Raw genomic sequence first — 16,157 nt, forward strand, 5'->3', positions numbered from 1 at the left:
TATATATATATATATATATATATGAGCATGATATAACTGGGAGAGCTACTTTTTTCATATTACAAATATATTTTTTAATTCAAAAATATATTTTTTATTATTTTTTGAAGTTAGTGAAGTAATGTTTCAATTGCATTTTGCAGACACATGTATTCACGTAAGGTTTTTTTCAATTATTTATATTTGAAAAACCAAAAGTACCCTTTTGAAGAAGGCTCGTTAACAAATATAGTGGTATTTTTTGAAATTTTTTCATTGTGTATATTTTATGATATTGATTTTTATTCAACCTCTTTAAAACAACTCAAAAAAAATTCAAGAATTATGTTTAAAAGAAATTAGATGAAAAATATCATATGAATTTGAAAATGTCAAACTCATATTCCATTGGATAGAGGATTCCTTCATGAATCCAACGTGATCAACTCTGCCACCTAAGGACAAATTTATCCCTAAGTTTGCTAGGGTACAAAATGGTGTTGCAGGAAATTTTGCAAAAGGGGTGCTAAAATTATGGATTTTAGGACTTAAGAGGCTCGATCGAGCGCTTAAAACACTTGATCAAGCACTTGATTTTGAAATTCAAATAACTCAATCGAGGGTTTAAGAAACCCTCGATCGAGCCCTTACTGTGGTTAAATAAAGGCTCGATCTAGCTTTAAAGCTTGATCTAGCCTATAGCTTGATCTAGCTTTAAGGTTGGATCTAGCTTTAATGCTAGATCTAGCCTATAGTTAGATCTATATTTATGGATAGATCTAGCTTTAAGGCTCGATCAAGGAACTTTTTTTAATTCCTTGCTTAGGTTGTATTGGCGGGAAATTTCAAAAACATGGTTTGATCAAGCTCCTAACTAACCTTGGGTTACATTGTTTAAGCCCTTAAACAACTCAATCGAGCCATCATTTTTTCCACTTAAACACACCCTCACTCGCCAAAAAGGTAACCCAAATCCATGCTTTCACCCATAGACTCCAACCTGATTGAGGCAGCAACCTACGAATTCTACAAGTACCAACATGTTATATGTTAGGCCCTTATACTACTAGTGTAACCCCTTATTGTTATTAGTACAACCCACTTATTATATTGATGTACCCATGTAGTGCCCATATTGTTACTATTGTGCCACATAGAAGCCCACTATTGTTATTATTGTGCCCTTACATTATTATTGTTATGTCGACTCTGATTATGTTATGACCCCTTAGACTCCTATATACAGAAAGGAGGTCTTTTCATTTGTATCATCCAAGAATTGTTCATTTATGTAATGTAAAGGAGGTTGTCCCCTCGAAGAGGCTGAATTCTAGGCGTTGATCTATCTTTTCTATATCTTCTTGAGCTGGTTCCATAACATTTGGTATCAGAGCTTTCGATTTTAGGGTTTCGCTGCTCCAAACAGGTCATCATGGAATTTTCGCTATAACATTTTTTCTGCGACGTTTCAGAAGTTGCAACAAAAACCCATTTTAGAAGAAATCGCGCTGAACCTCGGGTCCGAATTTCAAAGCTTTTCGCGCTATATTTGCGGAGATATGATCTGAGGAAGTTGGTCTTTTTGCAGACTCCTGAATTACATTCCAAACAGGTGACCTGGGGAAAATCGTCATAACCTTCTCTCTGAGGATCAGATTGAAATTTCGTAAGAAGGTACAGAAAGAGAACAGACTGTAGTTTCTTGTATGCATTTTTCAGATCTAAAGGTTGAAACGGTGACTCGTGGCACGTCATACAAGTTCGCTCTACTGAATTAGTCTATAATCAAGTCACTGTGGGAGATTTCACATAACTCTTCATTGGAGAATCCAATTTGGGTCAAACTTGTGGCATTATAAAGAGCACATAGAGGGCTACTACAGGTTGCAATTTCAGAACTTAAAGATCCAAAATTACAAAGATCCAATCATTTCAAGATCGATCTCCTAAAATCAAGAAAAAGCAAGATGAGGAAGTTTGATGGCAAGGATCTGGTAAATTGGATACTTCAGATGGAGCAATATTTTGACCTACATGGTGTACTACTATTACAAAAGGTATTTATTTCATCTTCATATTTAGAACTGGATCAATTTTTATGGTATGAAGGGCTTTGTTCTCGTAAAAAACTTGTTACGTGGTCAATTTTCACGGAGGAAATGATAGCACATTATGAGGATACAAAGAGCAACACCTTCTTTAGAGCAACACCACAACAATTGGAAAGAGTAAAAGGGCTTTGTGACATAGTGGAAAGAAAAATTATGGAAACCAAGAAGCATACCCCTCACAACTATAAAGGTGGAAGTGTTTTTTCTCCTAGCCTTCCACAACCTACAAGCCTGGTTACACCACAACAATTGGAAGAAAAGAGAGAAAAGGGGCTTTGTTACAATTGTGATAGCAAATGCAGTAAAGGTCATAAGTGTGCTGAGAGGAAATTATTTTACATAGAATATGAAGAGGAGGAAGAAAAGGATCAAGAAACATCAAAATAAGAAGATATACGCCAGGACCCCACCCCAAAGAAAGAAGAAATGAATCAGACCATATCTTGTAAGGCATTGGCAAGAATTACCAATCCTCCAACTCTCAAGATAGAAGGACATATCAAGAAGAAAAAGGCGCAAGAAGTGAATGATCACATTGAGAAAGAAAAAATGAACCCAACTATATCTTGTAATTCATTGGTCGAAATTACCACTCCTCAAACTATCAAGATAGAAGGACATATCAAGAAGAAAAAGGTGAAAGAAGTGAAAGATAACATCGAGAAAGAAGAAATGAATCCAACCATATCTTGTAATTCATTGGTCAAAATTACCACTCCTCAAACTATCAAGATAGAAGGACATATCAAGAAGAAAAATGTTCAAGAAGTGAAAGATCACATCGAGCATCAAGAAATGAATCCGGCCATATATTGTAAAGGATTGGAAGAAATTACCACTCCTCAAAATCTAGAGATAGAAGGATATATCAAGAAGAAAAAGGTTCAAGCAGAGAAAGATCACATCGAGCATCAACAACAAGTTCTCCAAATTTTAAAGGATAACGCCACTTCAGTGCAAAATCAAACGAAACAACAGGTAGATCAACATCTTAGTGTAAAATTCTTTGATGTAGGTGATTGGGTATTTTTACTACTACATCTCAAGCAAGCTATTTATGAGAAGGAAATGTTGGAAATACTACATGCACTTAAAAAATGGTGACCTTACCGAATGGGAAGACTCTTCAAGGATGAGGATGTGGAAGCATTGTTTTGTGCTCTTTCCATTATCCAACCAGATTGGATAAACGAAGCAAGGGGTGAATGGAAGAAGGACGAGGAAGTATGGCCATTTATTCAAAAGTTGCAAAAGATCCCAATTCAAACAATATTGCTAGAAATTGAAGAAGAAGGAAAAATCATATTGGAACTTGGAGCAGTCATAGAAACAAGAACCTGACAGCTATGAAATCGATCAATTTCAGAGTATCTCATCAAGTGGAAGAACATACCCACTGAAGATTCCACATGGGAGGACAAGAATTTTATACAGAAGCATCAAGAACTACTCAATCATTGAGGACAACTCTTTTTGAAGGAGAGGGGCATGTTAGGCCCCTATACTACTAGTGTAACCCCTTATTGTTATTAGTACAACCCACTTATTATATTGATGTACCAATGTAGTGCCCATATTGTTACTATTGTGCCACATAGAAGCCCACTATTGTTATTATTGTGCCCTTACATTATTATTGTTACGTCGGCTCTGATTATGTTATGACCCCTTAGACTCCTATATAGAGAAAGGAGGTCTTTTCATTTGTATCATCCAAGAATTGTTAATTTATGTAATGTAAAGGAGGTTGCCCCCTTGAAGAGGCTGAATTCTAGGCGTTGATCTATCTTTTCTATCTTTTCTTGAGCTGGTTTCATAACATTATATGTTCTAACTTTATTGGGGCACAACCCTATGAAATTTGTAAGCACCAACTTTCTATAGGGTCTAATCTAATTGGGGACAACTTTTGATGGAGCACCCACCTCCTTCACCAAGCGATATTGGACCACTTTTCACAATCTTTCAAACTAGATCTATAAGGTCAACAACAATAAATGCTCCTTACACATGATAATATAAATGCAATCTTAAAATGTTCTTCAATCATCAATATTAGTGTCTTCTTCATTTCTTGTATCAAGACTAAACATTTTCATAAGCCCTATAACATTTTGACAACAACAAATGGAATATAACCTCTTTTCCTCAAAAACTTGTCTTCCTAACTTTTCATGCCATCCTTTCAGATTACAATTGTTTTTTTGCCATTTTCCCCTTTTCAAAAATCAATTTGGGCTTCAAAATGACCCACAAAACATTATAAAAATTGTTAGTTCAATGGAATGAACTTTCTAGGAGTGTGCTAGAATGAATTCACCTTGGTGGTTTTATTGAAGATTCAACAAAATGCACTTCTAAATAAATAAACAAAATTGGAAAACCTGACATGACTCAAACTCGTGACCACTTGTAGTGCAACCAAACCAAATACCAACTCTTCTGTCACATTATATTTTTATTCTTGGTTTCGATAAATTATTTTGGAATAGCCAGTCCATAGGCCAAAAGTGATCTGAAACTGAAACAAAATGCCAATGATAAGAAATGAATTGACTTCATGATAGAGCCAAAATCCTTCGCACTTGACCACTGTGCCACAGTATTTTTTATGGCTCAGATGGTAAACCATGCCAATGATAATCTAAGACTAAACCTCATGATCGAGTTAAAAACATTCAGGCTTAAATACTGCACCACGTGTTTTATCTCAAATCGAAATCCATATGCCAACAACAAGCCAATACTTGACCACATGATCCATTCTATACATTCTTATACTGGATCCGTAATGCCAAATGATAAATGATTATTCCACATAGCAATAAAACCAAAAACCTTTGTGCTTAGCAACAGAGCCACACTTTGTGTTATGTATTAGACCACATCATTACATGTCCACTGTATTACACATACACACACATAAATATATATGTGTGGATGTTGTAGATCCATCGTTAGGGTTGATGTGAATCAAGTTTGGAGGCAACGTGGATCAAATTTTGGGCCGACACTCGAACCTCCATATGACCTTTTAAGTTTTTAGGTCGTTATCGAGGTAGCCCTTTGGGCTTTCCATTTTTCTCATATAACCATGGCACGTGACTTGGTCCTTAAAGGTCCATGGCCAATATGATGCTAACATCAACATGATGACATCATGCCATGTAACACTCTCTGAGTGGTGTGAAGTGTCACTCAAATTTGGCCCAATTAGACACCCAAAAATGTTTATTGCACATGCCACATGACACCCTACCTTAATACCATGTCATCTCGCATAAAATATTATCACGTCATTTGATGTTGCCACTTATCAATCTCCCATTTGGTGAGCTTGCTATGCCTTCCACATCACACGCCATCCTGTTGACATGTCATCTTCCATTGTCTCTTATGGCCACATCATTAATCCATGTGACCTACTATTAAAGGGTCCATATCGTCCACCTACCAGTACAATTTCATGTTTCTGTTGGTATTATATGGTTGAGGTCATATGACATAGGGGGTGCAACTTCTATTAACCATCATGCAAATTATCACTCCATCCACCAAGTATGAACCATATAGCCATTGAATCTACCAGGAGTTGCATCATTGTTAATCCCATTAAATAGTGCAGATGTCTACATGCCAACATTCACCGATTTATCCCAAATGCATTGATCCATCTTGAAGCTGCATTATATTTAGCAAATTTGATGTTTTGATCCCTTTTCTCAAATGTTCACTTTCAAATAACCTCATCTTCTCATTTTAGAGGAGTTTTACCAAGTGTAGTATATGGTTGAATAGATCCTGGAGAGAACTATCCATCCAAACCATCCACATATTCATTTAATTGTCATAACTTCAACATATACTCAATATTCAAGCCATCATTAGAGTCTCATTCTGAAGGAGTTTGAATAAGTGTGGCATACCATTGGAAATATCTTGGAGAGGACTATCCATTCATCCCATCTACATACTCATTTGATCATCATAGCTTTACAATTTACTCAATAATATTCAATCCATCATACCTTCTTTGACATCAATACATCGTACCTCCTTTGACATTTAAGACATTGAACCTCAGACATCAATGACATGACATTGTTGTCATCAACAACAACACTATGTTAAACAATGTCCTTCCTTTGACATCCAAGACATTGAACTTCCTTTAGCATCAATGACATGAAATTTCTTTTCATCAATGACAAAACTATTCCCAAAAAACTCCCCCTTTTTCATTGATGGAAACCCCACCAGACATTAATGGTCGTTGATGGAAATGGATGGAACTCCCCCTATCAATTTTCTAGTCCAAAATTGCTTTCTCACTTATAATGCAATGCTTGCTTTCTATCTCCCTTTGACATAAATGGAAAAGGGACCCATTGAAAATTATTTCTCATCTAGAAACTACTTACTATTGAACCAATATTGTACAACTGCTCCTGTGTATGCTTGTGGATCTGCTTCCCCTATGAATGAGCTCTACCCTATTGGATAGTATTTCCTCTTGTAAATGCTTCCTATGATGTGGCTATAATAATACCCCCCCTACACAAATCTGTAATCTAATACAAGTGTCTGAATACCTTATCAATTGGATGACTGCACAACTTCGCTCAGCTACTCAACTTCTCTTTCTAATAGGTGCTTTCCCTATGCATGGCTTCCCTTGTTTCTTCAAATTTGCATCTATCTTTCATAATATTACTTTCTCAAGTTTCATTTTAAACATTCATATACTTGAAGACTCTTTCACTAATGGATTAGATCTGAGTGGTAACATCCATCCTTGGGTTTTCATAGTTCCTTCTCCATGCTTTGGTGTTATTTCTTGGGTTAGTAGAGAAACCTTCTTCCTTGAACCATCTCATGTTAATCCTTAAATCATGGGATATATGTCCTTCAATTTTGCATTGGTAACATTTTATATTGAGCTTCAATATAAGTAGAAATGTCCCATAATATCTATTGTTCTATCTTCTAAATTGATTTCCCATATTTATTTTCTTGGAAGAATGATTATAGACTCTACATCTGACATAATCATTGTTGGCATAGTTCATGTAATCCCTTGCTTTATGATAAAACCTTGTACATGAAAAACAATGACCAAAAAATGTACACGAACACCCATCATTAGCTGGTGGGGTCCAAACGAGGAGGCGAAACCGAGATAGTGGACACCCCCCTTGCTGACATCACAAGGGGGGAGGGGTGGGGGGGCATTATTGAATCCTCACCACATCAGAACCATTCATTGTCAGGGTATATATATAGTTTTAATTATAATGTGTTATATAATAGTTGTCAAGAGTGTGTGGAGGGCCCCAGGGAGTACCACTTATTTGCCATGGGGCACAAGGAAGGAGTAGTGTGGGGACCAAGAAAGGCCAAGCCTTAACAACATTAGTGTGGAGCCCGAATATGGCCAGACCCAAACAGTGTTAGTGTAAGGCCCGAATGAGGCCAATCCCAAACAAGAAGAAATTTGGGGGCCCCAAATATGGCCAGGCCATAACAATGGTACTTCAAGGGCTTACAGGAAAGAGACGTTTGACAAAGGGTTGGCCACATCGAATATATATGAGTGTGTTTAGAAAAGAAACTTTCATGTATTCCAAGTGGGAAAAAAGGCAAGTAGGTCAGTTCACTCCAATGCAATCTAAGGGAAAAATAAGGCAATATAGGTAATTACGAGAAGGAAGTTGTATGCATCTACAGATAGTTACCAACAAAGAAATTAGAGTCAAATTTAGGAAGAAAATAGTTACAAGATTGTTATAGGGAGGCTAGAAATTGCATTTTATGCTATAGAAGGAAATTGGAAAAATACACTGAACTTCACATGGCCATGACTTTCAGCCTAAAAGTTGGAATTGGGCAAGTGATCAGTCAAAAGGAAGATCTTTCAGAGAAAAATGAAACTACTAACCCATAATTCTTTTTTGGGAGAAAATTCTACTGCAATTCTTGAAGAATGCTACAAGAATTTTAAAGAGACAAAAATGAACAAATAAATGAATGTTCTCTTCCTTCATTGTGTCATCGTTTTTAGCAAGAAGTGTTGTGCGGGTGGTGCAGAAAGTGCGGAAGTGCGAATGTCTCTTCTCCATGTTCCTCCCTTGACACACATCCTAGTCTCTACACCATTTAAATCATCCACAAACAATAATTAATGTGGAGAATTCTGATAGTCATTTTAATAATGACCCATACAAAAAATAAAAATAAAAATTATTGTGGAAAGTAGGGGAATGCTATATGTTCTACCAATAGTGAAATCTGTATAACCTTCACTTTAAAATATCAATTTTCATCTATCAAGGAAAAGATTAAGCGATGGCAAGAGTACTTTATTGAGGATAATAAATAGGGACTCATACCATAGTCATGAATGGTTGGATGCATGAAGACTTCTTCAATTTATTTGTCTCGAAAGGCAACTTCAAGGTGCTCTCCCAAATAGTGGCTCGTACCATAGCCATGAATGGATGGATGAGTGAAGAGGTGTTCAATTTATTTGTCTCGAAACAAGACTTCAAGGTGCGATAAGTTCAAGTTTGTGGATCTTGTGACTAAGGAATAGCCTCATCCAATTCTGATACCAACCAAATATTTTTTTGATGGGGTATGGTTTTTACAATCCATCTTAGTTGTCACCGGACCTCGGATCTAATGCAATTAGTCCTTTATATTCATACATATTTGCTGACTTTCTCTCGCTAATGAGTCTGAAATTGAAACTCAAACCCATAAAGACATGTCTGGTAGTCAATGAGTAAGTTCGATACATCAATCTTGAAGAGTAGTCATTGATTTGTTGAAACAAAAAATTCAAGGAGAAAAGACATAATGAGTGGGGCTCTACATTGGGATATATGATGTAATGTACCTAAAAAGCTTATACATTTCGAGATATTCATTTTTGTAGACTAACAGTTGTGACGATTAAATTGTGAGTAACTTTTAATTAAAAACTAAAAGTCACTTCTTCGTGTCATTCGATTTTCCAACTGATTGGTTAAGTCAGTAATTGTTGAAAATTTGTGCAACTGCTATTCCAATCGTACATGAACACAAGAATTTTTGGATCCTATTGTCATGCAAGATTGGCCTTAGAGAACAATATGTGTTTAATCCACCAAATGCTTGAAACTATCTTCGCAAAGTTTTTCAAATTTCCACACCAAATGCAGATATTTCCACGTAGAACAAGAAATAAATGAATATGTGTGCATTGTGTCATCTATTTTAGCAAGAAGTGTTATGCGGGAGGTATTGAAGGTGTGGAAGTGACGATGTACTCCCTCTGGACACATTCCCCCTTCCAAACACCTTCATCCCACACAACACTTCTTCCGCACACACATAAAGTCTCTTTAACTAAGTTATATAGTAATAACGTAATTTAACATAAATTTCAATTCCTAGATTAACATAAATAATTGATCCAATGACTACTAAAGAAAAAACACTATAACTTTGCAACTATACAATTTGTTATTAAATATATGTAAATAAAGAACAAAAAAATTATTATTAAAAATCCCATTTATTAATTTTTTTTTTTATATTTATATTATTATTAATTTTTAAATATAATTAAAAAGAAATAGAGATTCCCATCAATATAATTAATGCCAAGTCATAAAATTAATTGAAAATAGAGTAGAACTTATCAAAATAATATTGGGTAAAACGAACACAAACTCCACTCCTCGATGAATATGTAATTTATTGTTAAGCTATTGTAAATATTTTTCAGAGCTTTGGATCTACATAAATTTCATTGTAAATGTCACCTTTGTGATGAATTGTACACCTACTTAGGAATTCCTGGCTTGAACGCTGATAGTGACAATTTCAATAGACCGTTGGGCATTATTATTGAGAGGCCAATCATGTGTATGCAGTCTGTTCATCTGGCGTCAAAAAAGGGGTCATCAAACAGGGAGCAGTGACAGAGCCATTAAAGTTAACACACAGAAACTGGGTCCTGGTGGCAAGCACCCTTGCTCTGGAAGCAACAACTAAAGTGAAGGACAAGAGTCTAACAACCTAGAGCCATCTACTCCCCAACTGCAACAGATATCTGGTGTAGCTTATACTACGAGGCAAACAAGGAAGGATAACAATGCTACATTGAGTGAGGAAAATCACGGAGGAGTAATACTCGTGTAGAGTTGGAAAAAGAAATAATTTGGTGAAGAGTAAAGGAGTTTCCACGTGGTTGCCACATCCCTCACCTACACAGAAAATACCTCCAATCAACTTATACCACCCACCTTTGATGGTACATTAGAGTTGTTAAGCAAGAATGAAATTAAACATTTTTAGGTCGATAGGCCTTCTTATGTAGCAACTTCTTCATCAACACTTTCATTCTCTAACTGACATCTGGATTTTTTGCTGTCTGTTTGACATCTGGCACAAATTTTCCTCTTTCCACTTAACATCTGTTTCCCACATGCATCATTATTCTGGGTTTCTCATCAGCGTGGGCTTGACATCTGTTTCCCACATGCATCATTATTCCAGGTTTCTCATCAGTGTGGACTTGACATTTGTTTCCCACATGCATCATTATTCTGGGTTTCTCATCAGCTTGGGTTAGTTATATCCGTAACCACCTTACCCCTAACCACATTCTCACCTCATTTTCCTTCTGCATGCCCGGAGGAGCTCTGCTCACGACCGACGACATTTATGATTTGTGACAACACGACATTGATGATTTGTGACAGCAATCGCCTATAAGTACTTGAATCATACTAACATTAACCTGTTGCTTTGTTTTAGTTTTTTGCTGCTTGAAAGAGAAAAACTCGTTGCTCTGTTTTCTTTATTTGTTGTTTGACAGTTTGTGAGCGAATATATCGTAGATTTGGAGGGCGCGGTATTAGTTAGGGTTAGAACCAGGGATAAGAACCCTAGACGTGGGCTATATATATCCTTTCGTGCTTACACTCTTGTGCCGTGCTTTGTATGCTGCTTCGTTGTGGGGTTGGTTGGCAGTACTGGCGGCAATTATTTTGGCTGTGGCATCGCATGGGCCGTGTTGTGGTTACTCTTCGATGCCCTGTCATTGTGTTTTGGTGGCTGTTCTCTCTAATCTCGATGTGATTAATTGGTTGAAAAGTCAAAGACCAGCTATGGGCAACTTCTTGGCTATTCACAAGTTAATCTGATCTTAGGACTTTTATATCAATACAAATATGAGGTCTCCGTTTGCTTTTAAAAATTAGAAATTGTTATGATAGCAACCAATGGCTATATGGTATCGTTTGTTGCTTGCAATCCTACCTATTGTTCTAGACGTCACAGTGAACACTCCAGATGATTCTCAAGTTAATTTAAAGGTACACTATCTCATAAAAAATATTATCCAGTGCTTATGACAGTAGGTGGTAACATAAGTCTTGTCGTAGATTTTGGATCCAACTTTAAGAATTATGATGAATATAATCCAATCTTGCAGCATCCAGACCTATGGATAGTTATGTTTGGTTCGACAGTAGATTTTAATATATGTTTGTTTTATGGAAACAGGGAATTTCCACAGACCGTATTCTTGATTTATGTCGATTATTAGCTGTGAATGTGGAGACATGCCATCTGACCAACTATTCTTTATCCCATGAGGTAAGAAAATCAGTAGTTCAGAAGCTCATTAAATAATGGGATTGTTTGACAGGCTGGTGGATTGCAATTGACTAGTTCTGTTCAAGATATCATGTGGTATGACCCTACTTGCATTAACAACCTAGGTGTTCATGTCAAGATAGAAATAACCATGTACAGTGAAACTGGTTCTATTATTAGTTTGTAAAGCTTAAGTGTGACCATGGAAACATTGGCCATCTTAGTTTTCTTGAAGTATCCATGACTTGGTAAAAACTTGAATTATACCAAGTCCATGGCAACAGGTTGAGGGATTCATCAGATGTTGTAACCTTGAAGCCCTGTTCCCTTACTATTGTAGAAGGTAACCAATAACTCTGCTCCCTCATCTGAACAAGTCAGGGGAGATAGCTAGAAATTTTGTCTTGCCTTTCTTTAAAATATAAATGTTTTTATCTTGAAAAGGGGTCAGAAATAATGTTAAATCATAATATTAGAAAATTGTTCTCTTGTTTCTTGAAGTGATCTAAATTGAATTTCTACTTGCATACGTGCTTCAAATATATATGCAAAGAAGAATATGCATTGTTTATACTCAAAGTTTGCATAATACTCTATATATGATTTTCATTTATTTTTCCTTTGCAGAGGACTACACTGAAGAGCATGCAGTTGCACACATTAGAAGATTACTGGACATTGTTGCCTGTACAACATGCTTTGGTTCTTCAGGAAAGCAATGGGAACCTCGGTTTCGGTAGGGAGGTGGAAAAGAATCAGCTCACTCAATGACAAAGAATGTGGCTGAACAAAACAACTATGTTGCTCTAAAGAAATCTTACCTAGCAATAAAGAAAGAAAAGAAGCAAACAAGGATGGAAAAGACAATAAACCAGAGACCTTCAAAAAGTTGAAGGTAATTTTGAGGCTAGTGAAAAAGAAAATGATGGAGAGGAGAACTAAAACCAACATTCTTCTAAGGGTGAAGGAAGAAAGAAATCCTTGAAAGAGGGGAAATCTGAGGCCATTGCAACTATATGGCTGCTGCCAAAGAGGCCACAGATAAAGGGGATATGACAGGAATGTGTCCTCCCTCTAAACTTGGCTAGTTCTATGAATTCTTCTCATTCTCACATCTCTTGCCTCCTATCCAATGTTAGCATACCGTTCCCTGCAATTTTTTATAATTTGAAAGTAGTAATTTTCAATCTTGTGTATAATAGAAATATTACAAGAATGCATATATCCCATACAAATATGGATATGATGTTGAAATATTTTCCATGTACTCTTTGAGCCATCAAACTATGGTTCTTTATTTGATTGTAATGCAAAGATTCCAGAAAATTTTGAACAGTGAAGCATGGAAAACAATGTGCACATTGCCAAATTTAATCTGTTTATTTTCTTTGGAGCTTATGAGTTAGAACTTTGAAGGAGAAAAAAAACGTGAATTATGAATAGTATTTTAGTGACTAATGACATTAGGATGTATAGTCATAAGGAAGTCCACAAGGAAATCTGTTGAAGACAAACGTCCTGGAGAATTTTTTTTCTATAGACATGAGCACTTCTTATCCAATCCTGCACTAATTTTGAGCTTCACCTCCATAATGGCTAGGAACTGAATTGTTTCTTCTGTAGATTTCTTATATTTCTCATGCCATTTCCCCTGATATACAGGTGAAGCTTTGAAATGGAAAGTTGGTGACTGTAATAACATGCACCAAAGGATTTTATAGTGTTGGAAAATAGCTTGTTCAAAGTCATGCACTTGTCAACTTGCTACAGCAGCTGAGCAGGGCTTTTGCAAATTTCTATAGACATGAGCACTTCTTATCCAATCCTGCACTAATTTTGAGCTTCACCTCCATAATGGCTAGGAACTGAATTTTTTCTTCTATAGATTTATTATATTTCTCATGCCATTTCCCCTGATATACAGGTGAAGCTTTGCAATGGAAAGTTGGTGACTGTAACAGCATGCACCAAAGGTTTTTATAGTGTTGGAAAGCAGCTTGTTCAAAGTCATGCACTTGTCAACTTGCTACAGCAGTTGAGCAGGGCTTTTGCAAATGTGAGTATCTTTAAGGTCCAAACTATACTTCTATTGCACCTTATATTATTTAATTGCTTACAAGATGCCTTCTCTCGTGTTTAAGAAATTGACATCAGTGTTTAATGTTTGTGGTTCATCTTTTAGTACTTATAAAGAACAACACAACTTGCATGCAAATTATGTGTCGTCTCTTAATACATGGATAACTTATTTTGTTGAAAGTTATTCAATGTAAAACACAGTGATAATCCAGGTATTGTCTTCGCAAATATTGAAATGTGACTAAGCCACAATATCACTACAATTTGTTTCTACATTTAATTCATGGAGGCTCTCAAAATTACATGTTACTTCTTTTTTTGTGTCTACAATGCAAGGTTTTATTAATTAAGGCTAAAGTTCTCTCTCTCTTTCTCTACACTTAGTGAATGCTATGGGATGCATTTATGGTCGTAACCACCTTACCCCTAACTGCATTCTCGCCTCATTTTCCTTCTGCGTGCTTGGAGGAGCTCTGCTCACGACCGACGACATTGATGATTTGTGGCAGGAATCGCCTGTAAGTACTTGAGCCATTTTAACATTAACCTGTTGCTTTGTTTTAGTTTTTTGTTGCTCGAAAGAGAAAAACTTGTTACTCTGTTTTCTTTATTTGCTGTTTGACAGTTTGTTCATAAAGAATCTACAGGTAATAACCGAGGTGCAGGGAATTAGGATGGTTCGTGTCCTCAGTTATTTCTATCATGTTCGGGAACCAGAATCAGACGAAGAAGTCACATGGTTCAAAAATTGGTGTGATGAGGTTTTGGGAAACTGTCTGAGGAAGTTGATCGACCCTAAACCATATCGTTTCAGGAAGTTACAACTTGTTGCAACTGAATATCGTCATTTAGAAAGCGTATTGAGGAAGGTAGAGTTACCAAACCCGATATGGCTACGCTGGAACAACTGTCCCTTCTCTTGCCTGCCTCCCTAGATTCCGATGAAGAATATAAGGGTTTTAGAAGTGGTATGAACCAAATTGAAAAAACTGTGCCAAGCAGAATCTCAGGTTAGGGCTAAAGAAAATTTTGTATTTATTCTCTTTTTTTACTTTTCCACCCTAATTTATGGTAGATTTTTGCTGCAATTGCTATACTAGCACACGCTCTCGAATGCATTTGAAGGGTTTGGTAGATAAAGGCTATCATCTCCGTATTTTTCTTACTGTTGAAAGATGAATATTGTGTGGCAGGAACCTCTGGAGTTGTGGGAGCTACATGTTTATGCTCCTATTTCAATGTTCCCAAAGTCCATTAGATGGATGAAGCACATCGAAAAGATTGTGGTGACTTGTATGTTAGATTTGATTAATCTCAAAACTTTACCAGAAAAATTCTGTCATTTGTCCTCACTGCAATACCTGCACCTAAGATGCCCATATATGAAGTCGCTGCTTGATTCTTTTGGGTTCTTAACAAATCTCTAGCACCTCAATCTCTCTCGCTGCCGGAGTTTGCACGGGCTTCCAAATTCCTTCGGGAATTTAATTCGACTTAAATATCTGAATTTGGAATATTGCTCCGATTTGACCTTGTTGGAGGAAACATTTGCAAATATCAAGACGCTTGAATATCTAAACCTTTCGGACTGCAAGAGCGTGGAAGTGTTGCCTCACCAAGTTTCACATCAACTGTCCCTGGAAATATTAATCCTATCAGAGACAAATTTAAAAGAATTGCCTGGGGATATTGGAAACCTAAGCAGTTTGGAGGAATTTTCTTTGGGAAATGCTTTGTTGGAAATGTTGCCCTGTTCTCTAGGTCACCTGAGCAGCTTGAAGAAGTTGTGGGTTTGTGATTGCCCAGAATTGAAATCTTTGCCCCATTCATTGGGACTATTGACTCAACTGTCAATGTTGTGGGTTGGAGGTTGTGGAATACAGTTCTCAGCCTTGATGGATCTGAGGCATCCAATAATATCATGGTTTCTAACGGAATTAACTTTTTAATAGCAATATATCAACATGTTTTCTAATATTATGTTTTGACTTTCTAAATGCAATATCCAATTATGGTTTTCAATGAAATATATTGGTAGGGGATAGTCATGGTGGTTATTGCCTTGGTCACTAGCAAGATTCATATATGCTTGGCCATCTATAGAGGTTTCTTGATTTTGGGTAATTAACTTACTCTAAAATGAAATAAGACATTCAATGTGTTCCTTGTAATATAGATATAAACAAAACATCTAGAGAAAAGTAATTGCACAATGATCCAGTCCAAGAAAACAAGGCTTTCCACAAACCAATTCATCCTTTCAACCTTTTTGGCTTATTTTCTTATATCAAACATTTGTGCAGGGTTTCAACCAATTAACATTTCATTGAGTATGTATTT

At 36.3% G+C, this 16,157-nt stretch overlaps 1 pseudogene; it reads left to right on the top strand.

The window, feature by feature from the left end:
• Positions 1-14,209: 14,209 nt before the first annotated feature.
• Positions 14,210-15,766, top strand: LOC149218601 (uncharacterized; annotated as a pseudogene).
• The last annotated feature ends 391 nt before the right edge of the window (positions 15,767-16,157 follow it).

Source organism: Pinus tabuliformis, chromosome Q (genome assembly GCF_031772625.1).
Source record: "Pinus tabuliformis cultivar Carrire ecotype Pingquan chromosome Q, CPIR1, whole genome shotgun sequence".
NCBI classification, from domain to species: domain Eukaryota; kingdom Viridiplantae; phylum Streptophyta; class Pinopsida; order Pinales; family Pinaceae; genus Pinus; species Pinus tabuliformis.